Here is a 27,500-nt window from a genome sequence, read left to right as displayed (position 1 = left end):
AACCAAGTGTGCTAGGGAATGGAAGAAATATAGAAGGCAAAGGACCCAGGAGAATAAGGAGACCAGTCGTAGAGGCAGAAACGAATATGCACAGATAAGAAGGGAGGCCCAAAGACAATATGAAAATGACATAGCAGAGAAAGCCAAATCTGACCCAAAACTGTTGTACAGCCACATCAGGAGGAAAACAACAGTCAAGGACCAGGTAATCAGGCTAAGGAAGGAAGGAGGAGAGTCAACAAGAAATGACCGTGAAGTATGTGAAGAACTCAACAAGAGATTCAAAGAAGTGTTCACAGAGGAGACAGAAGGGACTCCAGAAAGATGGAGAGGTGGGGCACACCACCAAGTGCTGGACACAGTGCACACCACCGAGGAAGAAGTGAAGAGGCTTCTGAGTGAGCTAGATACCTCAAAGGCAATGGGGCCAGATAACATCTCCCCATGGGTATTGAGAGAGGGAGCAGAGGTGCTATGTGTACCCCTAACAACAATATTTAATACATCTATCGAAACAGGGAGATTGCCTGAGGCATGGAAGACAGCAAATGTAGTCCCAATCTTTAAAAAAGGAGACAGACATGAAGCATTAAACTACAGACCAGTGTCACTGACATGTATAGTATGCAAAATCATGGAGAAGATTATCAGGAGAAGAGTGGTGGAACACCTAGAAAGGAACGATCTCATCAACAGCAGCCAACATGGTTTCAGGGACAGGAAATCCTGTGTCACAAACCTACTGGAGTTCTATGACATGGTGACAGCAGTAAGACAAGAGAGAGAGGGGTGGGTGGATTGCATTTTCTTGGACTGTAAGAAGGCGTTTGACACAGTTCCACACAAGAGATTGGTGCAAAAACTGGAGGACCAAGCAGGGATAACAGGGAAGGCACTACAATGGATCAGGGAATACTTGTCAGGAAGACAGCAGCGAGTCATGGTACGTGGCGAGGTGTCAGAGTGGGCACCTGTGACCAGCGGGGTCCCGCAGGGGTCAGTCCTAGGACCAGTGCTGTTTCTGGTATTTGTGAACGACATGACGGAAGGAATAGACTCTGAGGTGTCCCTGTTTGCAGATGACGTGAAGTTGATGAGAAGAATTCACTCGATCGAAGACAAGGCAGAACTACAAAGGGATCTGGACAGGCTGCAGACCTGGTCCAGCAATTGGCTCCTGGAGTTCAATCCCACCAAGTGGAAAGTCATGAAGATTGGGGAAGGGCAAAGAAGACCGCAGACGGAGTACAGTCTAGGGGGCCAGAGACTACAAACCTCACTCAAGGAAAAAGATCTTGGGGTGAGTATAACACCAGGCACATCTCCTGAAGCGCACATCAACCAAATAACTGCTGCAGCATATGGGCGCCTAGCAAACCTCAGAACAGCATTCCGACATCTTAATAAGGAATCGTTCAGGACCCTGTACACCGTGTATGTTAGGCCCATATTGGAGTATGCGGCACCAGTTTGGAACCCACACCTAGCCAAGCACGTGAAGAAACTAGAGAAAGTGCAAAGGTTTGCAACAAGACTAGTCCCAGAGCTAAGAGGTATGTCCTACGAGGAGAGGTTAAGGGAAATCAACCTGAAGACACTGGAGGACAGGAGAGATAGGGGCGACATGATAACGACATACAAAATACTGAGAGGAATTGACAAGGTGGACAAAGACAGGATGTTCCAGAGATTGGACACAGTAACAAGGGGACACAGTTGGAAGCTGAAGACACAGATGAATCACAGGGATGTTAGGAAGTATTTCTTCAGCCACAGAGTAGTCAGTAAGTGGAATAGTTTGGGAAGCGATGTAGTGGAGGCAGGATCCATACATAGCTTTAAGCAGAGGTATGATAAAGCTCACGGCTCAGGGAGAGTGACCTAGTAGCGATCAGTGAAGAGGCGGGGCCAGGAGCTCGGACTCGACCCCCGCAACCTCAACTAGGTGAGTACAACTAGGTGAGTACACACACACTCACACACTCACACACACTCACACAGACACACAGACACACACACACACACACACACACACACACACATTCACACACACACACACACACACACACACACACACACACACACACACACACACACACTCACACACACATCAGGTATGATAAAGCTCACGGCTCAGGGAGAGTGACCTAGTAGCGACCAGTGAAGAGGTGGGTCAGGAGCATGGATTCGACCCCTGCAACCTCAACTAGGTGAGTACAACTAGGTGAGTACATACACACACACAGACACACACACACACAAACACACACAAACATAAACACACACACACACACACACACACACACACAACAGGGAGATTGCCTGAGGCATGGAAGACAGCAAATGTAGTCCCAATCTTTAAAAAAGGAGACAGACATGAAGCATTAAACTACAGACCAGTGTCACTGACATGTATAGTAAGCAAAATCATGGAGAAGATTATCAGAAGAGTGGTGGAACACCTAGAAAGGAATGATCTCATCAACAGCAGCCAGCATGGTTTAAGGGACAGGAAATCCTGTGTCACAAACCTACTGGAGTTCTATGACATGGTGACAGCAGTAAGACAAGAGAGAGAGGGGTGGGTGGATTGCATTTTCTTGGACTGCAAGAAGGCGTTTGACACAGTTCCACACAAGAGATTGGTGCAAAAACTGGAGGACCAAGCAGCGATAACAGGGAAGGCACTACAATGGATCAGGGAATACTTGTCAGGAAGACAGCAGCGAGTCATGGTACGTGGCGAGGTGTCAGAGTGGGCACCTGTGACCAGCGGGGTCCCGCAGGGGTCAGTCCTAGGACCAGTGCTGTTTCTGGTATTTGTGAACGACATGATGGAAGGAATAGACTCTGAGGTGTCCCTGTTTGCAGATGACGTGAAGTTGATGAGAAGAATACACTCGATCGAAGACCAGGCAGAACTACAAAGGGATCTGGACAGGCTGCAGACCTGGTCCAGCAATTGGCTCCTGGAGTTCAATCCCACCAAGTGCAAAGTCATGAAGATTGGGGAAGGGCAAAGAAGGCTGCAGACGGAGTACAGTCTAGGGGGTCAGAGACTACAAACCTCACTCAAGGAAAAAGATCTTGGGGTGAGTATAACACCAGGCACATCTCCTGAAGCGCACATCAACCAAATAACTGCTGCAGCATATGGGCGCCTAGCAAACCTCAGAACAGCATTCCGACATCTTAATAAGGAATCGTTCAGGACCCTGTACACCGTATACGTTAGGCCCATATTGGAGTATGCGGCACCAGTTTGGAACCCACACCTAGCCAAGCACGTAAAGAAACTAGAGAAAGTGCAAAGGTTTGCAACAAGACTAGTCCCAGAGCTAAGAGGTATGTCCTACGAGGAGAGGTTAAGGGAAATCAACCTGACGACACTGGAGGACAGGAGAGATAGGGGGGACATGATAACGACATACAAAATACTGAGAGGAATTGACAAGGTGGACAAAGACAGGATGTTCCAGAGATTGGACACAGTAACAAGGGGACACAGTTGGAAGCTGAAGACACAGATGAATCACAGGGATGTTAGGAAGTATTTCTTCAGCCACAGAGTAGTCAGTAAGTGGAATAGTTTGGGAAGCGATGTAGTGGAGGCAGGATCCATACATAGCTTTAAGCAGAGGTATGATAAAGCTCACGGCTCAGGGAGAGTGACCTAGTAGCGATCAGTGAAGAGGCGGGGCCAGGAGCTCGGACTCGACCCCCGCAACCTCAACTAGGTGAGTACAACTAGGTGAGTACACACACACATGCACACACACACAAACACACACAAACACACACACACACACACACACACACACACACACACACACACACACACACACACACACATGCTCACTCACACACACATACACCTGTCCTGTGTCACAAAAACTGGTGTTTCATGACAAGGATACTGAAGTAAGATATGAGAGGGAGAGGTGGGTTGATTGCATATTCTTGGACTGCAAGAAGGCCATCGATACAGTTCCTCACAAGAGATTAGTACAGAAGCTATAATATCAGGTGTGTATAACAGTAAGGGCACTGCAATGAATCAGAGAATACCTAACATGGAGGCAACAGCGAGTCATGGTACGTGATGAGGTATCACAGTAGGCGTGTGTGATGAGTGGGGTTCCACAGGGGTCAATCCTGGGACCAGTGCTACTCTTGGTATATGTCAATGACATGATGGAAGGGATAGACTCAGAAGTGTCCCTGTTTGCAGATGATGTGAAATTAATGAGGAGAATTAAATCAGATGTGGATCAGACAGGTCTACAAAGAGACCTGGAGAGGCTGGATACGTGGTCCAGCAACTGGCTCCTAGAATTTAATCCTGCCAAACGTAAAGTCATGAAGATTGGGGAAGGGCAAAGAAGACCGCAGACAGAGTATAGGCTGGGCACATCACCCAAATAACTGCTGTAGCATACGGGTGCCTGGCAAAGCTAAGAACAGCTTTCTGACATCTTAATAAGGAGTCATTCAGGACCCTATACACTGTGTACATTAGACCCACATTGGAGTATGCAGCGCCAGTTTGAAACCCTCACCTAGCCAAGCCTTATTATATGTATATAGGGTAACAGTTTTCCTTTATGCTGCAAGCCTGGAATCTGCTGATGATATTTTCCATCACTCAGGAAAGACATTCTGAGTTTTCACTAAATGTTAATTGAATGTTGTACAGCATAAAAAACTTTATACAAGATATTATAGTCAGTCACGTTACATCAGAATGGTACAACACATTTCCATAGCCAACATCTGTCACAATGAAAGAAATTTTGAAAATGGCGATGATGGATGTTATTATTGTGAATTATTATTATGTAAATTTCCTGCAGGAGGTTTACAGGATATTACCTGAATTTTTAGCTGTAAGAACATCATCTATCACAATAAAAGAAATTTTGTAAATGGCGACGATGGATGTTATTATTGTGAATTATTATGTCAATATCCTGTACATGAATTATTAGATGAATTATTAGCTGGAAGAACTTTGGGTGAGGTAAGTTGAACTTACCTCACAGAAGGTCGCCGAACTGTCACTCCCTTGATGCCCGCTCCCTTCCACTCTCACAAAAAACTAGACCAGACATTAAATTAATAACTATAATATTAATACCAGCTACTCTAGTAAGTAAAGTTTTCGACTGTATATAATTAGGCTTGCTGGGTACTCAAAATATAATTGGTATTAACACTTACCATTTAATTACTGGAAGACACTTAATGCTGTTTGAAAACACCCTAACTGAACCCTAGAAGCTAGGATTTATAATAGCCAATGTAAAAAGTACTGTCCATTATGAGTAAGTGTCACTTAGCTAAGGAGGGTTGTTGGGAAGGATTCATCGAAGTCCTCTATTTTTCCATACTAGTTGCCAATTTGTAAGGGTTATCCGTACTATTTATCCCAGTTCTTCAGCAGGAACGTGTCAGCAACTTCCAAATTACAGACTGAGGCCGATAATCCCCAAGTGATCCTCATGAACGACTGATCACTTTGCAAAATTCAGTCCAGTGTTCAAATATTAAATTCAAAATGATGTCTCTCCCCAGCATCACTCTGCAGCTGTTTTCCCCCCTCTCGAAATTTTTCGAAAAGGTTAAATTAGAATCAAATTATGTTACACAATTATTATATTACTCATTTACATGTTCTACATTTAGAAACTGATGTAAAAGATTTCCACACTGTGGCCAGGGGATGGTCGTCGATAAACGACTTAAATTGCTTCTTCCTCTATGAGACGATTTCAGCCAACTCTAGCTGAGTGGCTGTTCTCCTAGTAGGCCTTATTACAATTTCTTCTTGAATTCCTTGGCCAGCGCTATCTTCTTCACTTATGTCACTTTCCCTTAGATGATCATTTACATTTAGTTGACCAATTCCACGGGTATTAATTTATTATTAATGGTACTTTCCTGACCACAACACAACACCTTGACATTCCTGACAACACGTTGTGCATCTGGGTATAACTTTCTGTCGATTTACAGCCTCTGACACACCATAAAAGTGTTCATGTAGTGTAAGATGATTCTCCTTTCGCCACACATTGGACCAATTATTAATTACTTTGTAATACATTACTACTTTTAGGTACTTCAACTCCAGGGTAATCTTTATTAATTTCCTTTAATTTGGAGGAATTGCTATTTGCATTATTATATTAACCTCTTCATATGTCCTCATCAGTTCCTCTTTTGTTGACGTCACACCCAGGAAATTGTCCTCACAAAATTGTTTTCTCATTACTTCACACAGTGGACTATGTAGCATCAAATAATACACTCCTAAAGCAAAAAGTTTTCAGAGGGCTAAGTGGGTCACTAGGATTCTCAGGCCACTAGAAAGACATACATCTGAGTCTGCTTCCTGCAAATCCACTAAAAGGAAAACTTTATTTTTGTCAGCCATAAAGGCATAATTCTAACCCTGAAATTTAACAATATATTTCCTAATTTTTCCGTCAACGGTGGACCAGTTATTAAACAATCATTTATACATTTTTACTACTAACACTACAATTAAAAACAATTCTTAGGGGAGTAGTTTTAGAATCCCTTTTAACTCCATGATGTGGTAATTAATGACCATAAAGATTTGCCTGTTCAGGAGGTACTTCCTCTATGAATTTATTATTTAACTGATCATTAATTATATCATTGTTAGCAGTCAATAACTCTGGTGTGCCACTTAATTCGTGGAGCTGAGCCTTTAGTTGCCCATAGGCCATTCTATAATTTGTAAGTAATTCTTAATGATTCAGTTTCCATGGGAATCACACCTAGTATTGTCCAGATTTATATTTAACATTCTTCTGGTATTGTTCCTCAGTAAAAGAATCATCTGGACTTTCCTCATTTACATTGATTCCAGTGCTGTCCAGTTCCCGCAATTTTTTCACTGGCTCAGCATCATCTTCTAAAGGAGAATATTTCGTGATTAAGACACATTAACGGTTTTTATTGTTTCTTCTAGTTATTCATTATTAGTACGAGAGCACCTACCATATATTACATGACCTCCTACTGTTTTTAGAAAAGTGACACCACATTTCCTTACTATACCTTTTACATTTGATGCATAATATTAACTCCCTATTAGAAGACCTTTTGGCCCCACTAAGTCATTATTTACACCAGAAGATGCCAATTCTACACCATTTTGTGAAAGCTTCTCAGTAGCTTCACTAAGACCTATTGTAGAGATATTCTGTGGCAGCCTATCATCTATAATTGCACTGATACTTTTTCTCTCATTACCCAAACCGACATTTACATACACAGTTTTGTACAACTGGGCCATTTTATCTGACAGAAAACCATATAATTTTAGATTTATTGGATCCCCCCTTTTGCACTTTCATACCAATATGGCAGCTACGATTTATGAACGTGCGTCGAGATCCTTGGTCCAGTAAGGCAGTTATATTTTTTTATTTACTCCTTTTATCCTGAATTATTACATTCACCACAAGTAAAGCTACTTCATCTGTGCCATCATCATTAATATTAGCTGCAATTTTTACATTGGTAACTGATGTTTCAATGTTTATATTATTATTATTATTATTATTATTATTATTATTATTATTATTATTATTACTATTATTATTATTATTATTATTATTATTATTATTATTATTATTATTATTGTTATTATTATTATTATTATTATTATTATTATTATTATTATTATTATTATTATTATTATTATTATTATACAGATCCTTACACAATACTACTTTATGCCTCACTTGTGGCATTGATAGCAATTATTCAGTTTGGCATAACATTCCTTTACATTACAACTACCTAAACATCTGATACATCTGTCAAGTTCTTCCAACGTTTCCACCCTGACATCTACGACTACCTAAACATCTGATACATCTGTCAAGTTCTTCCAACGTTTCCACCCTGACATCTCATGAATCATAAGCATTACAATTCATGGAGAAATTAGTACCCATGCAAAAAAGACAGTCCTTTTTTAGTTTTGCTTTACATGGCCATTATTAACTAGGTCACTCTTATTAAGGTACTTATTCCCCTTAATTTGATGTGGAGAACCATTATTTTTGGTTCCTGCCACTTGATATGTGCCTATACAACCCTTTTTATCAGATGAATTATGATGAATATTAACATTAGGATATTTTTTCTATTTCTGAGACCTGACAGATACACAATAGTCATCATGTGTTACATTCTTAGAATTATTGGTTGGTTTGTCTGTAACTGAACAATTAATTCTTGTAGACCTAATCTTAATTCCTACAGAGATAAATAACCTTTGTGGTATTTATTAGACAATCACTTTATATTATTACAGCTCAATTTATTCTGTAAGACAGCACTCAACATCCAGTTGGATTCACCCAAATTAAACCTATTACTCAGGGACTTACAAGTGCTTTCTAATTTGACCCTAAATTGTTACAAATTATGGTAATTGTGTTCTGGATCTCTTAAATTAATCACAGTATTTTCTAGGTCTAACCTACTTTGATCCCTATTACCATAGGTCACCTCTAACAGTCAACTGCCTCCAGGTAAATAGAGTCAGTATTTTGGAATCCTTGAATCTGGTCATAAGCATCGCTTGTGACCTGCCCGGGAGATAAAATAATTTTGTGACATCTACTAGGATTTTCCTCACATGTACAGCAGCCTAAATGCTGACCAGAATTCCTCTCAGCTGTTTCCTCAATTAAATGTTGGTAGAGATATCTCTGGGAGTTTGGACAAAGACCTGGCATTTACATTAATAGATTGGTCAACTAAAGTACGTACACAATATAACTTATTTAATACTTCACTTTCACATGATAGTATTTTCTCTTCCACTTCAAAATACTGATTAATTAATAATTGCCTCTCATTATCATCTACACAGTTCACCAGCAGATCTCATTATCATCTACACAGTTCACCAGCAGATCTCATTATCATCTACACAGTTCACCAGCAGATCTCATTATCATCTACACAGTTCACCAGCAGATCTCATTATCATCTACACAGTTCACCAGCAGATCTCATTATCATCTACACAGTTCACCAGCAGATCTCATTATCATCTACACAGTTCACCAGCAGATCTCATTATCATCTACACAGTTCACCAGCAGATCTCATTATCATCTACACAGTTCACCAGCAGATCTCATTATCATCTACACAGTTCACCAGCAGATCTCATTATCATCTACACAGTTCACCAGCAGATCTCATTATCATCTACACAGTCCACCAGCAGATCTCATTATCATCTACACAGTTCACCAGCAGATCTCATTATCATCTACACAGTCCACCAGCAGATCTCATTATCATCTACACAGTCCACCAGCAGATCTCATTATCATCTACACAGTTCACCAGCAGATCTCATTATCATCTACACAGTCCACCAGCAGATCTCATTATCATCTACACAGTTCACCAGCAGATCTCATTATCATCTACACAGTTCACCAGCAGATCTCATTATCATCTACACAGTTCACCAGCAGATCACCTTCATATTCTGTGTAATACAATTTATATGACACAGATATTTTCTAATGATTTCAGATATAATTCTAAATTAACCTTTTTCACAGTTTCTTATGCCACCAGTTCCAGGCATTTATTACACGGTCTGGTCACATAACATTTTTTTGCATTTAATGAAGCCTTTGTACCCTTAATTCCCATAGATTTATCATCTCCATTAATTACATTATCACTCTCATATGTTAGACCTATTTAATGAACACTTTTTATACGAACTGTACAATGAGAAATTGGTACAGTTATTTGCAATATGTACTAACTTAGCCAAATATTTCCTGGCATAGCAAATTAATTATAATTATTATAATATACACCAAATATCATAGACAAATAATTCCTGGCATAGCAAAATAATTATAATTATTATAATTAAATCAGAAAGAAAACAGTTATCATTCCAAGTCCTAACTGGGTTTACCAAATTAACAAGTATTGTAATAATAATTCCAGCCTCACTTGTCTTAGCAATTAATTTATATAATTACACAAATGCTCTAACATTAAAAAATATATAAGAAATACAATTCCAACCCCACAGGGCATGCAAATCCAATTAACTGTGGCAAGTATAATCCACTACACAAGCACCATGAATTAAGTAATGCCAATTATATGTGAATCTAGCAATCCATTACTTTCAATCAAATCACTAAATTGAATTAAATTTTCACTGATTACATATCCAGTTCATTAGGACCACAGGTTTATGGTGAATTATTATTATTATTATTATTATTATTATTATTATTATTATTATTATTATTATTATTATTATTATTATTATTACTATTTTTATTATTATGCAAATTTCCTGCAGAGGTTTACTGGGTATCCCCTGAATTATTACCTGCAAGTAATTTGGATGAGGTAAATGGGACTTAGTCACAGCAGGTCGCCGAACTGTCACTCCCCCGATGCTCACTCCTTACAACTCTCACAAAAAAATAGACCTGACATTAAATTAATAATTATGTTAAAACCAGCTACTCTTGTAATTAAAGTTGTCGACTGAATATAGCCTTACTGGGTACACAAAATATAATTGGTATTAACACTTACCATTTAATTACTGGAAGACACTTAATGCTGATTGAACACACCCTAATTGTACCCTAACAGCTACGATTTACAATTGTCAATGCAAAAAGTACTGTACATTATGGGTAAGCGTCACTTAGCTAAGGTGTGTTGGTGGGAAGGATTCATTGAAGTCCTCTATATTCTCCTCCTAGTTGCCTACTTCTATGGGTTTTCCATACTCTTAATCCCAATTCTTTAGCAGAAACATGTCAGCAACTTCCAAATTGCGAAATGAGGCTGAAAAAACCCAACTGACCTTCGAGAACGCCCGATCACATTGCAAAACTCAGTCCAGTGTTCACACATTAAGCTCAATATGGTGTCTCTCCCCGGCTTCACTCTGCAGCTTTTCTCAACCACCCCCTACCCCCCCATTTGAAATTTTTCGAAAGAGTAAAATCAGAATTAAATTGTATTACTCAATTATTATATTATTCAATTATATGTTGTACATTTAGGAAATTACGTTAAAAAATTTAATTTATCATTTAAGTAAATTTCACGCTGGACACAACACTTATCATATTGTCCAACAGTAAATACTTAACTGCACAAAGGCTAATGGAGAAAAATATGGTGAAATTGCATGTTGAGCTCATTGTTTTATTTCGATTTATTGTTATTAATTCTTGCATTCTTGAAGATTGAGACACTTATGCAGCATATGGGAATCTTTATTCAGGAAACGTTTCGCCACGCAGTGGCTTCATCAGTCCAATACAAAGAGGAAGGCGTAAGGAGAGGAGGAGAATGAGGTAATCAGTCCCTCAACCTGGAGTCGATGTGTTCAGTCCATCAATCTTGTAGAATGTACAGCATAGGGCCGTAGACGTGGCTTATATACTGTAGTGAGGTGACGTGAAGCAGGTGGAGGCGGGGTCATAGTGGTACCATCCACTAGTCGAAGTAGGTCTTCGTCCAAAGGTTGAACAAGTGTTGAAGAATTCTTTGTAACAAGACCCCATGATGCTGCCGTGTCTGACAGTTGTGATGAATGGTTTGAAAAACCGACAAGTTGTTACAAAGAATTCTTCAACACTTGTTCAACGTTTGGACGAAGACCTACTTCGACTAGTGGATGGTACCACTATGACCCCGCCTCCACCTGCTTCACGTCACCTCACTACAGTATATAAGCCACGTCTACGGCCCTATGCTGTACATTCTACAAGATTGATGGACTGAACACATCGACTCCAGGTTGAGGGACTGATTACCTCATTCTCCTCCTCACCTTACGCCTTCCTCTTTGTATTGGACTGATGAAGCCACTGTGTGGCGAAACGTTTCCTGAATAAAGATTCCCATATGCTGCATAAGTGTCTCAATCTTCAACTTGTCGGTTTTTCAAACCATTCATCACATTCTTGCATTCTTACAGCTAAACATTCTTAGCACAATCGGTGGTCACACATTTCAGTTTATCTTTACTCAGGTTAATCTCACTCACAAATCCACCATTATGAATATTTCCAGCAGTATTAATATCTTTAATATTCTGCAATGAACATAACTCCGTAATTTCATAGTTATAATTTATTTACTTTGTGTAAATAAGTAGTCGATCGGTGTAGAGAGACGACACAGACTAACTTAGTGTAGAGAGACGACACAGACTAACTTAGTGTAGAGAGACGACACAGACTAACTTAGTGCAGAGAGACGACACAGACTAACTTAGTGTAGAGAGACGACACAGACTAACTTAGTGTAGAGAGACGACACAGACTAACTTAGTGTAGAGAGACGACACAGACTAACTTAGTGTAGAGAGACAACACAGACTAACTTAGTGTAGAGAGACGACACAGACTAAGTTAGTGTAGAGAGACGACACAGACTAACTTAGTGTAGAGAGACGACACAGACTAACTTAGTGTAGAGAGACGACACTGACTAACTTAGTGTAGAGAGACGACACAGACTAACTTAGTGTAGAGAGACGACACAGACTAACTTAGTGTAGAGAGACGACACAGACTAACTTAGTGTAGAGAGACGACACAGACTAACTTAGTGTAGAGAGACGACACAGACTAACTTAGTGTAGAGAGACGACACAGACTAACTTAGTGTAGAGAGACGACACAGACTAACTTAGTGTAGAGAGACGACACAGACTAACTTAGTGTAGAGAGACGACACAGACTAACTTACTGTAGAGAGACGACACAGACTAACTTAGTGTAGAGAGACGACACAGAATAACTTAGTGTAGAGAGACGACACAGACTAACTTAGTGTAGAGAGACGACACAGACTAACTTAGTGTAGAGAGACGACACAGACTAACTTAGTGTAGAGAGACGACACAGACTAACTTAGTGTAGAGAGACGACACAGACTAACTTAGTGTAGAGAGACGACACAGACTAACTTAGTGTAGAGAGATGACACAGACTAACTTAGTGTAGAGAGACGACACAGACTAACTTAGTGTAGAGAGACGACACAGACTAACTTATATTCTGTATACAAGTACTTTGTCAGGGGGACTTTTCCTACATTTCTATCCTCGTGCACTTCTTCACATACTCTACATCAGATAATTCTCAGCCACTCTCAGCAATATACTCACAAGCAGATAATTCTCAGCCACTCTCGGAAACATACTCTCCAGCAGACAATTCTCAGCCACTCTCAGCAACATACTCTTCAGCAGATAATTCTCAGTCGCTCTCGGCAACATACTCTACATCAGATAATTCTCAGTTGCTCTCAGCAACATACTCTCCAGCGGATAATTCTCAGCCGCTCTCAGCAACATACTCTACATCAGATAATTCTCAGTTGCTCTCAGCAACATACTCTACATCAGATAATTCTCAGCCGCTCTCAGCAACATACTCTACATCAGATAATTCTCAGTTGCTCTCAGCAACATACTCTCCAGCAGATAATTCTCAGTCGCTCTCAGCAACATACTCTCCAGCAGATAATTCTCAGCCGCTCTCGGCAACATACTCCCCACCAGATAATTCTCAGCCGCTTTCAGCAACATACTCTCCATCAGATAATTCTCAGTCGCTCTCAGCAACATATTCCCCATCAGAGAATTCTCAGCCGCTCTCAGCAACATACTCCTCATCAGAGAATTTTCAGCCCCTCTCGGCAACATACTCCCCCTCAGAGAAGTCTCTGCCGCTCTCGGCAACATTCTCCCCATCAGAGAATTCTCAGCCGCTCTCGGCAACATACTCCCCATCAGAGAATTCTCAGTCGTTCTCGGCAACATACTCCCCATCAGAGAATTTTCAGCCCCTCTCGGCAACATACTCCCCCTCAGAGAAGTCTCTGCCGCTCTCGGCAACATACTCCCCATCAGAGAATTCTCAGTCGTTCTCGGCAACATACTCCCCCTCAGAGAATTCTCAGCCGCTCTTGGCAACATACTCCCCATCAGAGAAGTGTCAGCTGCTCTCGGCAACATACTCCCCATCAGAGAATTCTCAGTCGCTCTCGGCAACATACTCCCCATCAGAGAAGTGTCAGCTGCTCTCGGCAACATACTCCCCATCAGAGAATTCTCAGCCACTCTCGGCAACATACTCCCCATCAGAGAAGTGTCAGCCCCTCTCAGCAACATACTCTCCAGCAGATAATTCTCAGTCGCTCTCGGTAACATACTCCCCATTAGATAATTCTCAGCCGCTCTCGGCAACATACTCTCCATCAGATAATTATCAGTTGCTCTTAGCAACATACTCTCCAGCGGATAATTCTCAATCGCTCTCGGTAACATACTCCCCATCAGAGAAGTGTCAGCCGCTCTCGGTAACATACTCCCCATCAGAGAAGTGTCAGCCGCTCTCGGTAACATACTCCCCATTAGATAATTCTCAGTCGCTCTCGGTAACATACTCCCCATTAGATAATTCTCAGTCGCTCTCAGCAACATACTCCCCATCAGAGAAGTGTCAGCCACACTCGGCAACTTTACATTATACTAAAGCTTGCCCCCACTACATTATACTAAAGCTTGCCCCCACTACATTATACTAAAGCTTGCCCCCCACTACATTATACTAAAGCTTGCCCCCACTACATTATACTAAAGCTTGCCCCCCACTACATTATACTAAAGCTTGCCCCCCACTACATTATACTAAAGCTTGCCCCCCACTACATTATACTAAAGCTTGCCCCCACTACATTATACTAAAGCTTGCCCCCCACTACATTATACTAAAGCTTGCCCCCCACTACATTATACTAAAGCTTGCCCCCCACTACATTATACTAAAGCTTGCCCCCCACTACATTATACTAAAGCTTGCCCCCCACTACATTATACTAAAGCTTGCCCCCACTACATTATACTAAAGCTTGCCCCCCACTACATTATACTAAAGCTTGCCCCCCACTACATTATACTAAAGCTTGCCCCCACTACATTATACTAAAGCTTGCCCCCACTACATTATACTAAAGCTTGCCCCCACTACATTATACTAAAGCTTGCCCCCCACTACATTATACTAAAGCTTGCCCCCCACTACATTATACTAAAGCTTGCCCCCACTACATTATACTAAAGCTTGCCCCCATTACATTATACTAAAGCTTGCCCCCACTACATTATACTAAAGCTTGCCCCCCCTACATTATACTAAAGCTTGCCCCCACTACATTATACTAAAGCTTGCCCCCCACTACATTATACTAAAACTTGCCCCCCACTACATTATACTAAAGCTTGCCCCCACTACATTATACTAAAGCTTGCCCCCACTACATTATACTAAAGCTTGCCCCCACTACATTATACTAAAGCTTGCCCCAACTACATTATACTAAAGCTTGCCCCCACTACATTATACTAAAGCTTGCCCCCCACTACATTATACTAAAGCTTGCCCCCACTACATTTTACTAAAGCTTGCCCCCCACTACATTATACTAAAGCTTGCCCCCCTCTACATTATACTAAAGCTTGCCCCCCACTACATTATACTAAAGCTTGCCCCCCACTACAGTATACTAAAGCTTGCCCCCACTACATTATACTAAAGCTTGCCCCCCACTACATTATACTAAAGCTTGCCCCCCACTACATTATACTAAAGCTTGCCCCCCACTACATTATACTAAAGCTTGCCCCCCACTACATTATACTAAAGCTTGCCCCCACTACATTATACTAAAGCTTGCCCCCCACTACATTATACTAAAGCTTGCCCCCCACTACATTATACTAAAGCTTGCCCCCCACTACATTATACTAAAGCTTGCCCCCCACTACATTATACTAAAGCTTGCCCCCCACTACATTATACTAAAGCTTGCCCCCCACTACATTATACTAAAGCTTGCCCCCACTACATTATACTAAAGCTTGCCCCCCACTACATTATACTAAAGCTTGCCCCCCACTACATTATACTAAAGCTTTCCCCCCACTACATTATACTAAAGCTTGCCCCCACTACATTATACTAAAGCTTGCCCCCCACTACATTAAACTAAAGCTTGCCCCCCACTACATTATACTAAAGCTTGCCCCCCACTACATTATACTAAAGCTTGCCCCCCACTACATTATACTAAAGCTTGCCCCCACTTCAGATATATTTTTACTATTACGTTCTTAAATGACTTAATATCAGGTCCTCAGCTAAAACAAGGTAGAGTAATATTAATGTAAATAAATCTTTAACTCACTTACCAATCATCGCCTCTGTTACAACACTACTTGTGTGGGAACATATAACTCACCAATCATCGCCTCTGTTACAACACTACTTGTGTGGGAACATATAACTTACCAATCATCGCCTCTGTTACAACACTACTTGTGTGGGAACATATAACTTACCAATCATCGCCTCTGTTACAACACTACTTGTGTGGGAACATATAACTTACCAATCATCGCCTCTGTTACAACACTACTTGTGTGGGAACATATAACTTACCAATCATCGCCTCTGTTACAACACTACTTGTGTGGGAACATATAACTTACCAATCATCGCCTCTGTTACAACACTACTTGTGTGGGAACATATAACTCACCAATCATCGCCTCTGTTACAACACTACTTGTGTGGGAACATATAACTCACCAATCATCGCCTCTGTTACAACACTACTTGTGTGGGAACATATAACTTACCAATCATCGCCTCTGTTACAACACTACTTGTGTGGGAACATATAACTTACCAATCATCGCCTCTGTTACAACACTACTTGTGTGGGAACATATTCATTCATAAATACTCTTTACTACTTTAAGTAGTTATCACATGTCTCCTTCGACCCCAGTTCGTCTCATCTTCCATGTTCAGCTGTACATTAGTTAGGCGCTTCACATGTTTTATACTGACTTTTAAAAGCTTGTAAAAGAAGCGAAACTGTCATTTATGAATTTTGTATACTTCATTAATGTGTAGAATTAGGCGTAGAATTAAAGGGGATATGTCTGAGGTGTATGAATGGAAAGCAGGAATAAATAAAGGGGATGTAAATAGTGTGCTGAAAATTTCCAGCCATGACAGGACTCACAGCAGATTCAGGAAGGATATAGGAAAGCACTGGTTTGGTAATAGAGTTGTGGATGAGTGGAACAAACTCCCGAGTACCGTTATAGAGGCTAAAACGTTGTGCAGTTTTAAAAAATAGGTTAGATAAGTACATGAGTGGGTGTGGGTGGGTGTGTGTTGGACCTGACTAGCTTTTGCTACTAGGTCTGATGCCTTGCTCCTTCCTTAAGTGGAAGTGACCTGACTAGGTGGGTCATTGTGCTAATCCGGGGGGGTGGGGGTACATGCACCTAGTTCACATGCTGCAGTGTTCCTTCTTCCTTATGTTCTTATGTTCTTAAATGTTGGAATGTAGATAGTTGGCTGTAGATCGAATATGCTACAGTATATATGGTACAATATAGATAGCAGAATGTATATGGTACAGTATAAAGAGTAGACTATATTTTGTACAGAGTAAATAGGGTATATATGGTACAGTATGCATAGCTGTGTATAAGGTACAGAATAGTAGTAATGTTAATTGTAGAACATAGATAGCAGAATGTGGATGTTAATTAAAGTGAAGATGGTAGATGGTACGGTGAAAAGCATAAATGGTAGATTACATAAAGTAGGAGTGAGGATCTAATTAGCAGGTATAGGTCAGCAATAGAAATAATTAGGAAGAAGGGTGGGAACCCTGTCATATGTGGTATTTTGCCAAGGAGAGGAGTTGGAAACGAATGGTTGTCCAGGGCAATTGGTGTCAATTGCTGGCTGGACAAATAGTGTATGGAAAATGCGGTAACATTCATTGACGACTGGGACCTCTTCCAGGGCAGAAATGACATGTATGCCAGGGATTCGGTACACTTATCTAGGTCTGGGGTGGGGCACTGGCAACTTCAGTGAAGGGAGCTGTTAGGACTTTAAACTAGGAATAGTTAGTGGTAAGGGTTTTGGCTGGAAAACAGTGAAGTCACAGTGTAGTAATATTATGAGTTCTAGGGAAATTATTAATAAGGAGAATGAGGTGGATATTGGAAAGCCAGTGGCACTACGTGACAAGGACAGTAATAGAATTAGTAAAAAAACAGAAATTAGCAGGAAGGGTAAAGAAAAAGGAGGGTCTTTCAATGTATATTATACTAATAGCCGTAGTGTTAGGAATAAGATAGACGAGTTGAGATTAGTTGCTAGTGCACGTAACATTGAAGTATTTGCCATAACTTAGACGTGGTTTAATTCAGAAAGTCGGGACATGCCTGCAGAATGTCACTTTCAGGGTTTTAAATTATTCAAGTAGGTAGAAGTATCGGGAAATGGGGTGAGGTGGCATTGTATGTCTGAGATCACTTGAACTGCTGCATAAAAACGGGTATTGAATCTAATGTATCACATACAGAGTCTGTTTGGATAGAATTTTCAGAGGGGCATGAAAATTTGATTTTAGGAGTGATATACCGTCCCCCAAACTTAGATAGGGGCCAAGGGAGACTACTATGGGAGGAAATTGTTAAGACCACAAGACATGATAATGTAGTAATTCTAAGAAACTTTAACTTTAGTCATATTGATTGGAATTTCTTGACTGGGAATTTAGAATCAAACGACTTCTTAGAAGTAGTTCAGGATTGTTTTTTGAAGAAGTTTGTGACATAACCTACAAGGGGAAATAACCTTCTTGACTTAGTTCTGGCAAACAATGAATCCCTTGTTAATAATTTAGAAGTTTCAGAGGAACTGGGTGCTAGCGACCACAAATCAATTACATTTAGCATTGAATGGAAGTACGATAGTAGCGATAACTCAGTAACAGTCCCAGATTTTCTCTTAGCAGATTACGGTGGGCTTAGAGAACACTTATCATCTGTGGACTGGGGTAACGAAGAGAACTATCAGTATGACAGCTTTTTTAACACAATGCATGCTGCCCAAAGGACATTTATCTCATATAAGGAAATTAGATAGGATAGAAATGACCCAACATGGATGAATAATAGGCTCAAATATCTTTTAGGACAGAAAAAGGAATTTTTAGGCCCATCAAAAGAGGTGAGGGCCATCTTATGAATCAGTATATTGACATTAAGAGGGACGTTAAAAAGGGGATAAGAAAAGCTAAACGGGACTATGAAATTAAAGTTGCTAAGGATTCGAAAACTAACCCCCAAAAAATTTTCCAGGTTTATAGAACAAAAGTTAGGGATAAGATAGGTCCCCTTAAAAATAACTATTGGCATCTTACTGACAAGGGCAATGAAATGTGTTCTATTCTTAATAATGATTTTCTCTCGTTTTTCACTCAGGAAGATACTAACAATATCCCGGTAATTAATTTTTATAGTGAGCCTGAAGATGATAAATTATGCAGGTGAAATGGTTATCAAACAGTTAGACCGATTAAAGCAAAATAAGTCCCTGGGCCCTGATGAACTTTTTTCAAGGGTTCTAAAAGAGTGTAAAATGGAACTTTGTGAAACATTGACTAAAATTTTTAATATTTCTCTTCAAACAAGTGTAGTGTCTGATATGTGGAAGATGGCTAATGTAATTCCTGTTTTTAAAGCAGAGAACAAGTCATTACCATCAAATTACCGCCCAGTAAGCATAACCTCAATTATAGGTAAATTACTAGAGTCAATTATTGCTGAGAATATAAGAAGCCATCTCGATAAGCATAGTTTGATTAATGATACTCAGTATGGATTCACAAGGGACCGTTCCTGCCTAACTTTTTTATTAACCTTCTTCAGTAAAGCTTTTGAGGCCGTTGGCCACGATAAAGAATTCGATATTGTTTATTTAGATTTTAGTAAGGCTTTTGATAGAGTACCGCACCACTGTTAAAGAAAGTGGCAGCTCATGGGATTGGGGGAAAAGTTCTGTCAAGTCCCCTCAAAGTCGTTAACATGACTCCCGAAATCGCAATGACACGATTGCAAACAAACCATATCACGGGCGGGGATAAAACCCGCGATCAGAGAGTTTTAAAAACTCCAGACAGTCGAGTTAGCCACTGGACAAGCTAGCCACAATAAGATTCGTCCAACTAGGTATATTTCTACACAGTGGTGCCTATGCTAACCTTCCTATGGTGTAGAAATATACCTAGTTGGACGAATCTTATTGTGGCTAGCTGGTCCAGTGGCTAACGCGACGGTCTGGAGTTTTGAGACTCTCTGATCGCGGGTTCTATCCCCGCCCGTGGTTAGGTTTGTTTGCAATCGTGTCATTCCGGATATAAATAAGGTTTTGAAGATATCCCTTCAAGAAAGAACCTGCAATAATGGTTTCAAATTAGATAAGTTTAGATTTCGAAAGAATATAAGAAAGTATTGGTTTGGAAATAGGGCAGTTGATGAGTGGTGCAGTCTGCCTAGTAGGATAATTGAAGCTAAAACATTGGGTAGTTTCAAATTTAGATTAGATAAATACATGACTGAGAGGGTTTGGATTTGAGTGAGACTTGCGTAATGAGTAAATAAAATCATCAAAACTTATTCCTTGGTTAGCATTGGAAATTAGGTTGGCAAATATTTTGGTGGGGGAAAGAATTGTGAAGGTCCTGCCTAGTATAGGCCAACAGGCCTTCTGCAGTGTTCCTTCTTTCTTATGTTCTTATGAATGTAGATAGTAGTCTCTTTTTAAAGTGAAGGTGACATAGCATTTGTGATAAAGTGTATGTAGTGGAGTGTTGATGGTATAGTGAAGATAGTTTGATTTCCAGTTTTTATGCCAGTAATTGTACCTATATATGCTAGTAACTGTACCCACCAGTACATAGTCTATTCTTATAGAATACACTAAGTTTGACAGACAGCAGTTTTATCTTCTATGGCACATATAGTTTGATAGCTTATTACCTGATCTGGTTACCTTATTTTTCAGGACACTAAGAGTGATAATTGTATATCTGACATGGCTATTTTATCTCCCAGGACACAATGATGGCTGTCTATCACAATATGTTGGCGGTGGTGGTGCTGGTGGTAGTTCTCTGCTGCACGCTAACATCTGCTCACTCTAGTGAGTACCTCTGTTATCATACACTCTTGTGTGACTGGAACGAAGCCTCTTCAATGTTCCAGAGGCTCCTTATCTATTCTTAGGAAAACTGTAGAGTGTACCATACAAAAAAGACGAAAATATAGACAAGTAGGGAATTAAACATAAAACCGAATTTATAAAATGTACGAAAGAATCAAGCTAGAGGCAATGATCCACCCAGGATGTTGATGATGTTGATCCATGGTGAATATTTTCGGAATATTCAATATATTCAGTAGAATTTTCACGATAGGAGTGGAAGATTCAGTATCCACTATAAACTTAATAACAGACATCCACTGTATAACAGGTCTAATCCCTAATGAGAGGTGCATGGGAATCATCACGGCTTAGTGTAGTTCAACACGTAAACTTAAGGAAACTCTACGATGATGCAGTAAAGCAAGCTGGCAGGAGTGTCGCGGGTGATAAGTCGGTAGAGATGAAACAGCTCTCAGACTGCCACTGTCCCTCAGTCATACACTGTAACCTTCCACAAGAGATGAGAGTAAAGATAAACAGCTCAGTCACAACTGTTCACCAAGGTCGCTAAGCTTATATTACAGAATTTCTTGGGGAATTGCTGACCCACACCACCGTACCTCCTTTGATCACGGTAAAACACCTAGCTCTGCTGGAATCTCCGAGGGGTTGACCCGGATTTTGCAATTAAGCCAGTCAGTAAGCCAGACTGTGGAAGTGCATGCCAGTCAGCCTATCATCCAGCCTGTCTCCTGTCATCCACCTGCTCCTCCGTGCTGTGTGCATCGTTAAACGTCTTCCAGTCAGCCATTCTTGTGGGTTAAGCCAGTCTGACGAGAGTGAGCAAGGAGATAGGTACGGCTGTTTGGGCGCTACCCACATTATCCGTAATTATACGTACTACCAGCCTACGTGAGTATTACTTTACCCTATCCACGTGTTCGAATCCCACATGATAAAAACACATAGCTCTGCTGGGTGCGTGTTTCTTGTAGGATTGAGTGATCCTGTGGGTTAGAGCATCATGCGATTCTCCTTCAACATGAGGCGGGTCAAAACGACATGGTTCTAGTACTCGGCTAGTCGCAGTTTTGTTATTGATTGAATACCACTCGTCCTGGTTATAACATATATACACACACACACACACACACACACACACATTCACACACACACACACACACCCACACACACACAATCACACACACACAATGATAGACACACACACACACACACACACACATTCACACACACACACACACACACACACACACACACACACACATACACACACACACACACACACACACACACACACACACACACACATATATATATATATATATATATATATATATATATATATATATACATATATATATATATATACATATATATATATATATATATATATATATATATATATATATATATATATATATATATATATATATATATATATATATATATATATAAATATATATATTCTGCCGAATAGGCAGAACTTGCGATCTTGGCTTAAATAGCAACGCTTATCTTGCCATATAAGACAAGTGAAAATTTGTGTATGCAATAATTTCGCCAAAATCATTCTGAACCTAACGAAAAAAATATATTTCGCTGTGTTTGTTTAGTATTAAATTACTGTAAACAAATCTAAAATATATTTATTTGGGTTAGGCTAAAATTATTTGTTCTTGTTATAATAAGGTTACGTAAGTTTTCTAAGTTACTTTTGGTGCAAAATTATAAATTTTTAAATCAACATTAATGAAAAAAATATATCTTTAAACGTATAAGAGAAAATTTTAGAAAGAACTTAATTTTAAATGAGTTCTTGCTAATTGACCAGTTTTACACATTCGGCACGACATATATATATATATATATATATATATATATATATATATATATATATATATATATATATATATATATATATATATATATATATATATATATATATATATTATGAAGTTTTTCTTCTTCTGTTTTTTAGTAAATATCTACAGGAGAAGGGGTTACTAGCCCATTGCTCCCTGCATTTTAGTCGCCTCATACGACAAGCATGGCTTATGGAGGAAAGATTCTTTTCCACTTCCCCATGGACAATAGAAGAAATAAAGAAGAACAAGAGCTATTTAGGACAAGGAGACAAACCTAGATGTATGTTTATATATATGCATGTGCGTGTCTGTGAAGTGTGACCAAAGTGTAAGTAGGAGTAGCAAGATATCCCTGTTATCTAGCGTGTTTATGAGACAAAAAAAAACAGCAATCCTACCATCATGCAAAACAGTTACAGGTTTCTGTTTCACAGTCATCTGGCAGGACGGTAGTACTTCCTTGGGTGGCTGCTGTCTACCAACCTACTACCTACAAAGCAATAATGTCGTTCCCATCTGGTTCTGCTGGGGGTTACACTGGAATAAGGCCACAGCATTTAAAGGAAATGGTTAATCCAGTTATTGGGGAAATTGCAGAGACACTGCTTTCAGAGATCACAAGGTTCGTCAACAATTCCTTGGCTGGTCTGATCCCTGATGAAATTAGACCTTTCTTTTTTGGTGCAACACTTTGTGCACTTAAAAAGAAGGATGGAGGAATTCGGCCAATTGCAGTAGGCAACACGTTACGCCGCCTCGTATCCAAAGCTGCTGTCCGAAGTATTCGTGCACAGGCAGCCATGATGCTTCAACCAAACCAGCTTGGCTTTGGGGTCTCTCAAGGAAGTGAAGCAGCGGTTCATGCAACAAGGGCGTATATCAACAACCTGCCTGAGGACAATGCAGTGGTAAAATTAGATTTCAAGAATGCGTTCAATCTCCTGAAAAGAGACGTGGTATTAGCAGCAGTACAAAAACATTTCCCTGGTCTCTTCCCTTTTGTTTCAGCTGGGTATAGCAAGGAATCAACGCTTCTCTTTGGAGAGCATGAAATCACATCATCGGAGGGTGTCCAACAAGGAGATCCTCTTGCACCATTTCTCTTCTGTATAGCAGTTAGGGAAATCACAGTCAGACTGACCAGCTAGCTAAACATCTGGTTCCTAGATAATGGCACACTTGCAGGTACAAAGGAGTCCCTCCTACATGACCTTACACAGGTAATGACACGGGGACAGGAAATGGGTCTCGTCCTGAATCCATCCAAATGTGAAATCATCTCAGTCAGTCAACAAGTGATAAATGCAGTGAGATCAAAACTACCAGGAGCAGCACTCATTGCCCCCACAAATAGTGTCTTGCTAGGAGCACCTCTGCGAAGCAATGCCATTAACACAATTTTCAGGAAGAAATTGGAAGAGTTAAGGAGAATGGAACAACGAATAGGCAATCTGGACACCAACGATGCCTTGTACCTTCTCACAAAGTGCTTGAGTCTGCCCAGGTTGACATATTTCCTAAGATGTGCACCTTCATATGATAACCCTATACTGCACGAATATGACAGTATTCTGAGGCAGATTTTTACGAAAGTACTTAACCTTACTCTAGACGACGGGCAGTGGAACCAAGCTACACTTCCAGTCAGACTAGGAGGCATTGGTGTCCGCAAGTCATCACAGATTGCGTTACCTGCTTTTCTGTCCTCGTGTATTGCATCCAGAGAGCTTGCAGCACCGATTCTCCCTGAACATCTTAGGGACAAGATTGGAGTCCAGGACCAAAAATTCATTGACGGAGCAATGATCTGGGATAATCTAACGGGCTCTGAAGCCAGACCTGCTCCCCCCAACAACTACAAACAATCGCACTGGGATGGTCCAATAGTGGAAAATATAGCCTAAACAATGCTTCAGAGTGTGTCAGGGAAGGATAGAGCCCGCCTCCTGGCAGTGAGAGCCCCACATGCTGGGGACTTTCTGTTGGCTGTTCCCAACTCCAGCCTTGGCACACGCCTCGACCCACAGACCATCCATTAACTTCTCATCATCTGCAAACAAGGACACTTCTGAGTCTATCCCTTCCGTTATATCATTCACATATACCAAAAACAGCACAGGTCCTAGGACTGACCCCCTGTGGAACCCCTCTTGTCACAGGCACCCACTCTGACACCTCATCACGTACCATGACTCGTTGTTGTCTCCCTGTCAGGTATTCTTTGATCCAATGCAGTGCCTTTCCTGTTATATGTGCCTGGTCCTCTAGCTTTTGCAGTAACCTCTTGTGAGGAACTGTGTCTAAGGCCTTCTTGCAATCCAAGAAAATGCAGTCGATCCACCCCTCTCTCTCTTGTCTTACTTCTGTCACCTTGTCATAAAACTCCAATAGGTTTGTGACACAGGATTTTCCTTCCCTGAAACTGTGCTGGTTGTCGATTATACACTTGTTTCTTTCCAGGTGCTCCACCACTCTCCTTCTGATGATGTTCTCCATGACTTTGCATGCTATGCATGTTAGTGACACAGGTCTGTAGTTTAATGCCTCGTGTCTGTCTCCTTTTTTAAAATTGTGTGTGTGTGCGTGTGTGTGCGTGTGTGTGTGTGTGTGTGTGTGTGTGTGTGTGTGTGTGTGTGTACTCACCTATTTGTGGTTGCAGGGGTCGATTCATAGCTCCTGGCCCCGCCTCTTCACTGATTGCTACTAGGTCCTCTCTCTCCCTGCTCCATGAGCTTTATCATACCTCGCCTTAAAACTATGTATGGTTCCCGCCTCCACTACTTCACTTTCTAGACTATTCCACGACTTGACTACTCTATGACTGAAGAAATACTTCCTAACATCCCTTCGATTCATCAGAGTCTTCAACTTCCAATTGTGACCTCTTGTGTCTGTGTCCCATCTCTGGAACATCCTGTCTTTGTCCACCTTGTCTATTCCGCGCAGTATTTTATATGTCGTTATCATGTCTCCCCTGATCCTCCTGTCCTCCAGTGTCGTTAATCGGACGACATTGTGTGAGTGTTTGTGTGTGTGTGTGTGTGTGTGTGTGTGTGTGTGTGTGTGTGTGTGTGTGTGTGTACTCAACTAATTGGGTTTGCAGGGGTCGAGACTCAGCTCTTGGCCCCGCCTCTTCACTGATCGCTACCAGGTCCTCTCTCTCTCTCTCTCTGCTTCATGAGCTTTGTCATACCTCGTCTTAAAGCTATGTATGGTTCCTGCTTCCACTACATCACTTGCTAGGCTATTCAACTTCCTGACGACTCTATGACTGAAGAAATACTTCCTAACGTTCCTGTGACTCGTCTGAGTCTTCAACTTCCAATCGTGACCCCTTGTTTCTGTGCCTCCTCTCTGGAACAACCTGTCTCTGTCTGCCTTATCTATTCCACGCAGAATTATGTATGTCGTTATCATGTCTCCCCTGATCCTCCTGTCCTCCAGTGTCGTTAATCGGACGACATTGTGTGAGTGTTTGTGTGTGTGTGTGTGTGTGTGTGTGTGTGTGTGTGTGTGTGTGTGTGTGTGTGTGTGTGTGTGTACTCACCTAGTTGTACTCACCTAGTTGAGGTTGCGGGGGTCGAGTCCGAGCTCCTGGCCCCGCCTCTTCACTGATCGCTACTAGGTCACTCTCCCTGAGCCGTGAGCTTTATCATACCTCTGCTTAAAGCTATGTATGGATCCTGCCTCCACTACATCGCTTCCCAAACTATTCCACTTACTGACTACTCTGTGGCTGAAGAAATACTTCCTAACATCCCTGTGATTCATCTGTGTCTTCAGCTTCCAACTGCGTCCCCTTGTTACTGTGTCCAATCTCTGGAACATCCTGTCTTTGTCCACCTTGTCAATTCCTCTCAGTATTTTGTATGTCGTTATCATGTCCCCCCCTATCTCTCCTGTCCTCCAGTGTCGGCAGGTTGATTTCCCTTAACCTCCCCTCGTAGGACATACCTCTTAGCTCTGGGACTAGTCTTGTTGCAAACCTTTGCACTTTCTCTAGTTTCTTCACGTGCTTGGCTAGATGTGGGTTCCAAACTGGTGCCGCATACTCCAATATGGGCCTAACGTACACGGTGTACAGGGTCCTGAATGATTCCTTATTAAGATGTCGGAATGCTGTTCAGAGGTTTGCCAGGCGCCCATATGCTGCGGCAGTTATTTGGTTGATGTGCGCTTCAGTAGATGTGCCTGGTGTTATACTCACCCCAAGATCTTTTTCCTTGAGTGAGGTTTGTAGTCTCTGGCCCCCTAGACTGCACTCCGTCTGTGGCCTTCTTTGCCCTTCCTCAATCTTCATGACTTTGCACTTGGTGGGATTGAACTCCAGGAGCCAATTGCTGGACCAGGTCTGCAGCCTGTCCAGATCCCTTTGTAGTTCTGCCTGGTCTTCGATTGAGTGAATTCTTCTGTGTACTCACCTAGTTGTACTCACCTAGTTGAGGTTGCGGGG

At 41.0% G+C, this 27,500-nt stretch overlaps 1 long non-coding RNA gene across 1 annotated transcript in view; it reads left to right on the top strand.

Annotated features, from left to right (window-relative positions):
* The window catches only part of LOC138851675 (uncharacterized), a 73,747-nt gene that overhangs the window by 30,862 nt on the left and 15,385 nt on the right, over window positions 1-27,500 (top strand). Inside the window, exon 2 of the long non-coding RNA XR_011391343.1 lies at window positions 21,071-21,158. This is a non-coding gene — a long non-coding RNA (uncharacterized lncRNA). The remainder of the gene's footprint in view (window positions 1-21,070; window positions 21,159-27,500) is intronic.

Source organism: Cherax quadricarinatus, unplaced genomic scaffold (assembly GCF_038502225.1).
Source record: "Cherax quadricarinatus isolate ZL_2023a unplaced genomic scaffold, ASM3850222v1 Contig1546, whole genome shotgun sequence".
NCBI classification, from domain to species: domain Eukaryota; kingdom Metazoa; phylum Arthropoda; class Malacostraca; order Decapoda; family Parastacidae; genus Cherax; species Cherax quadricarinatus.
Note: the sequence above shows the minus strand (reverse complement) of the source record. Positions and strands in the feature narration are given on the sequence as shown.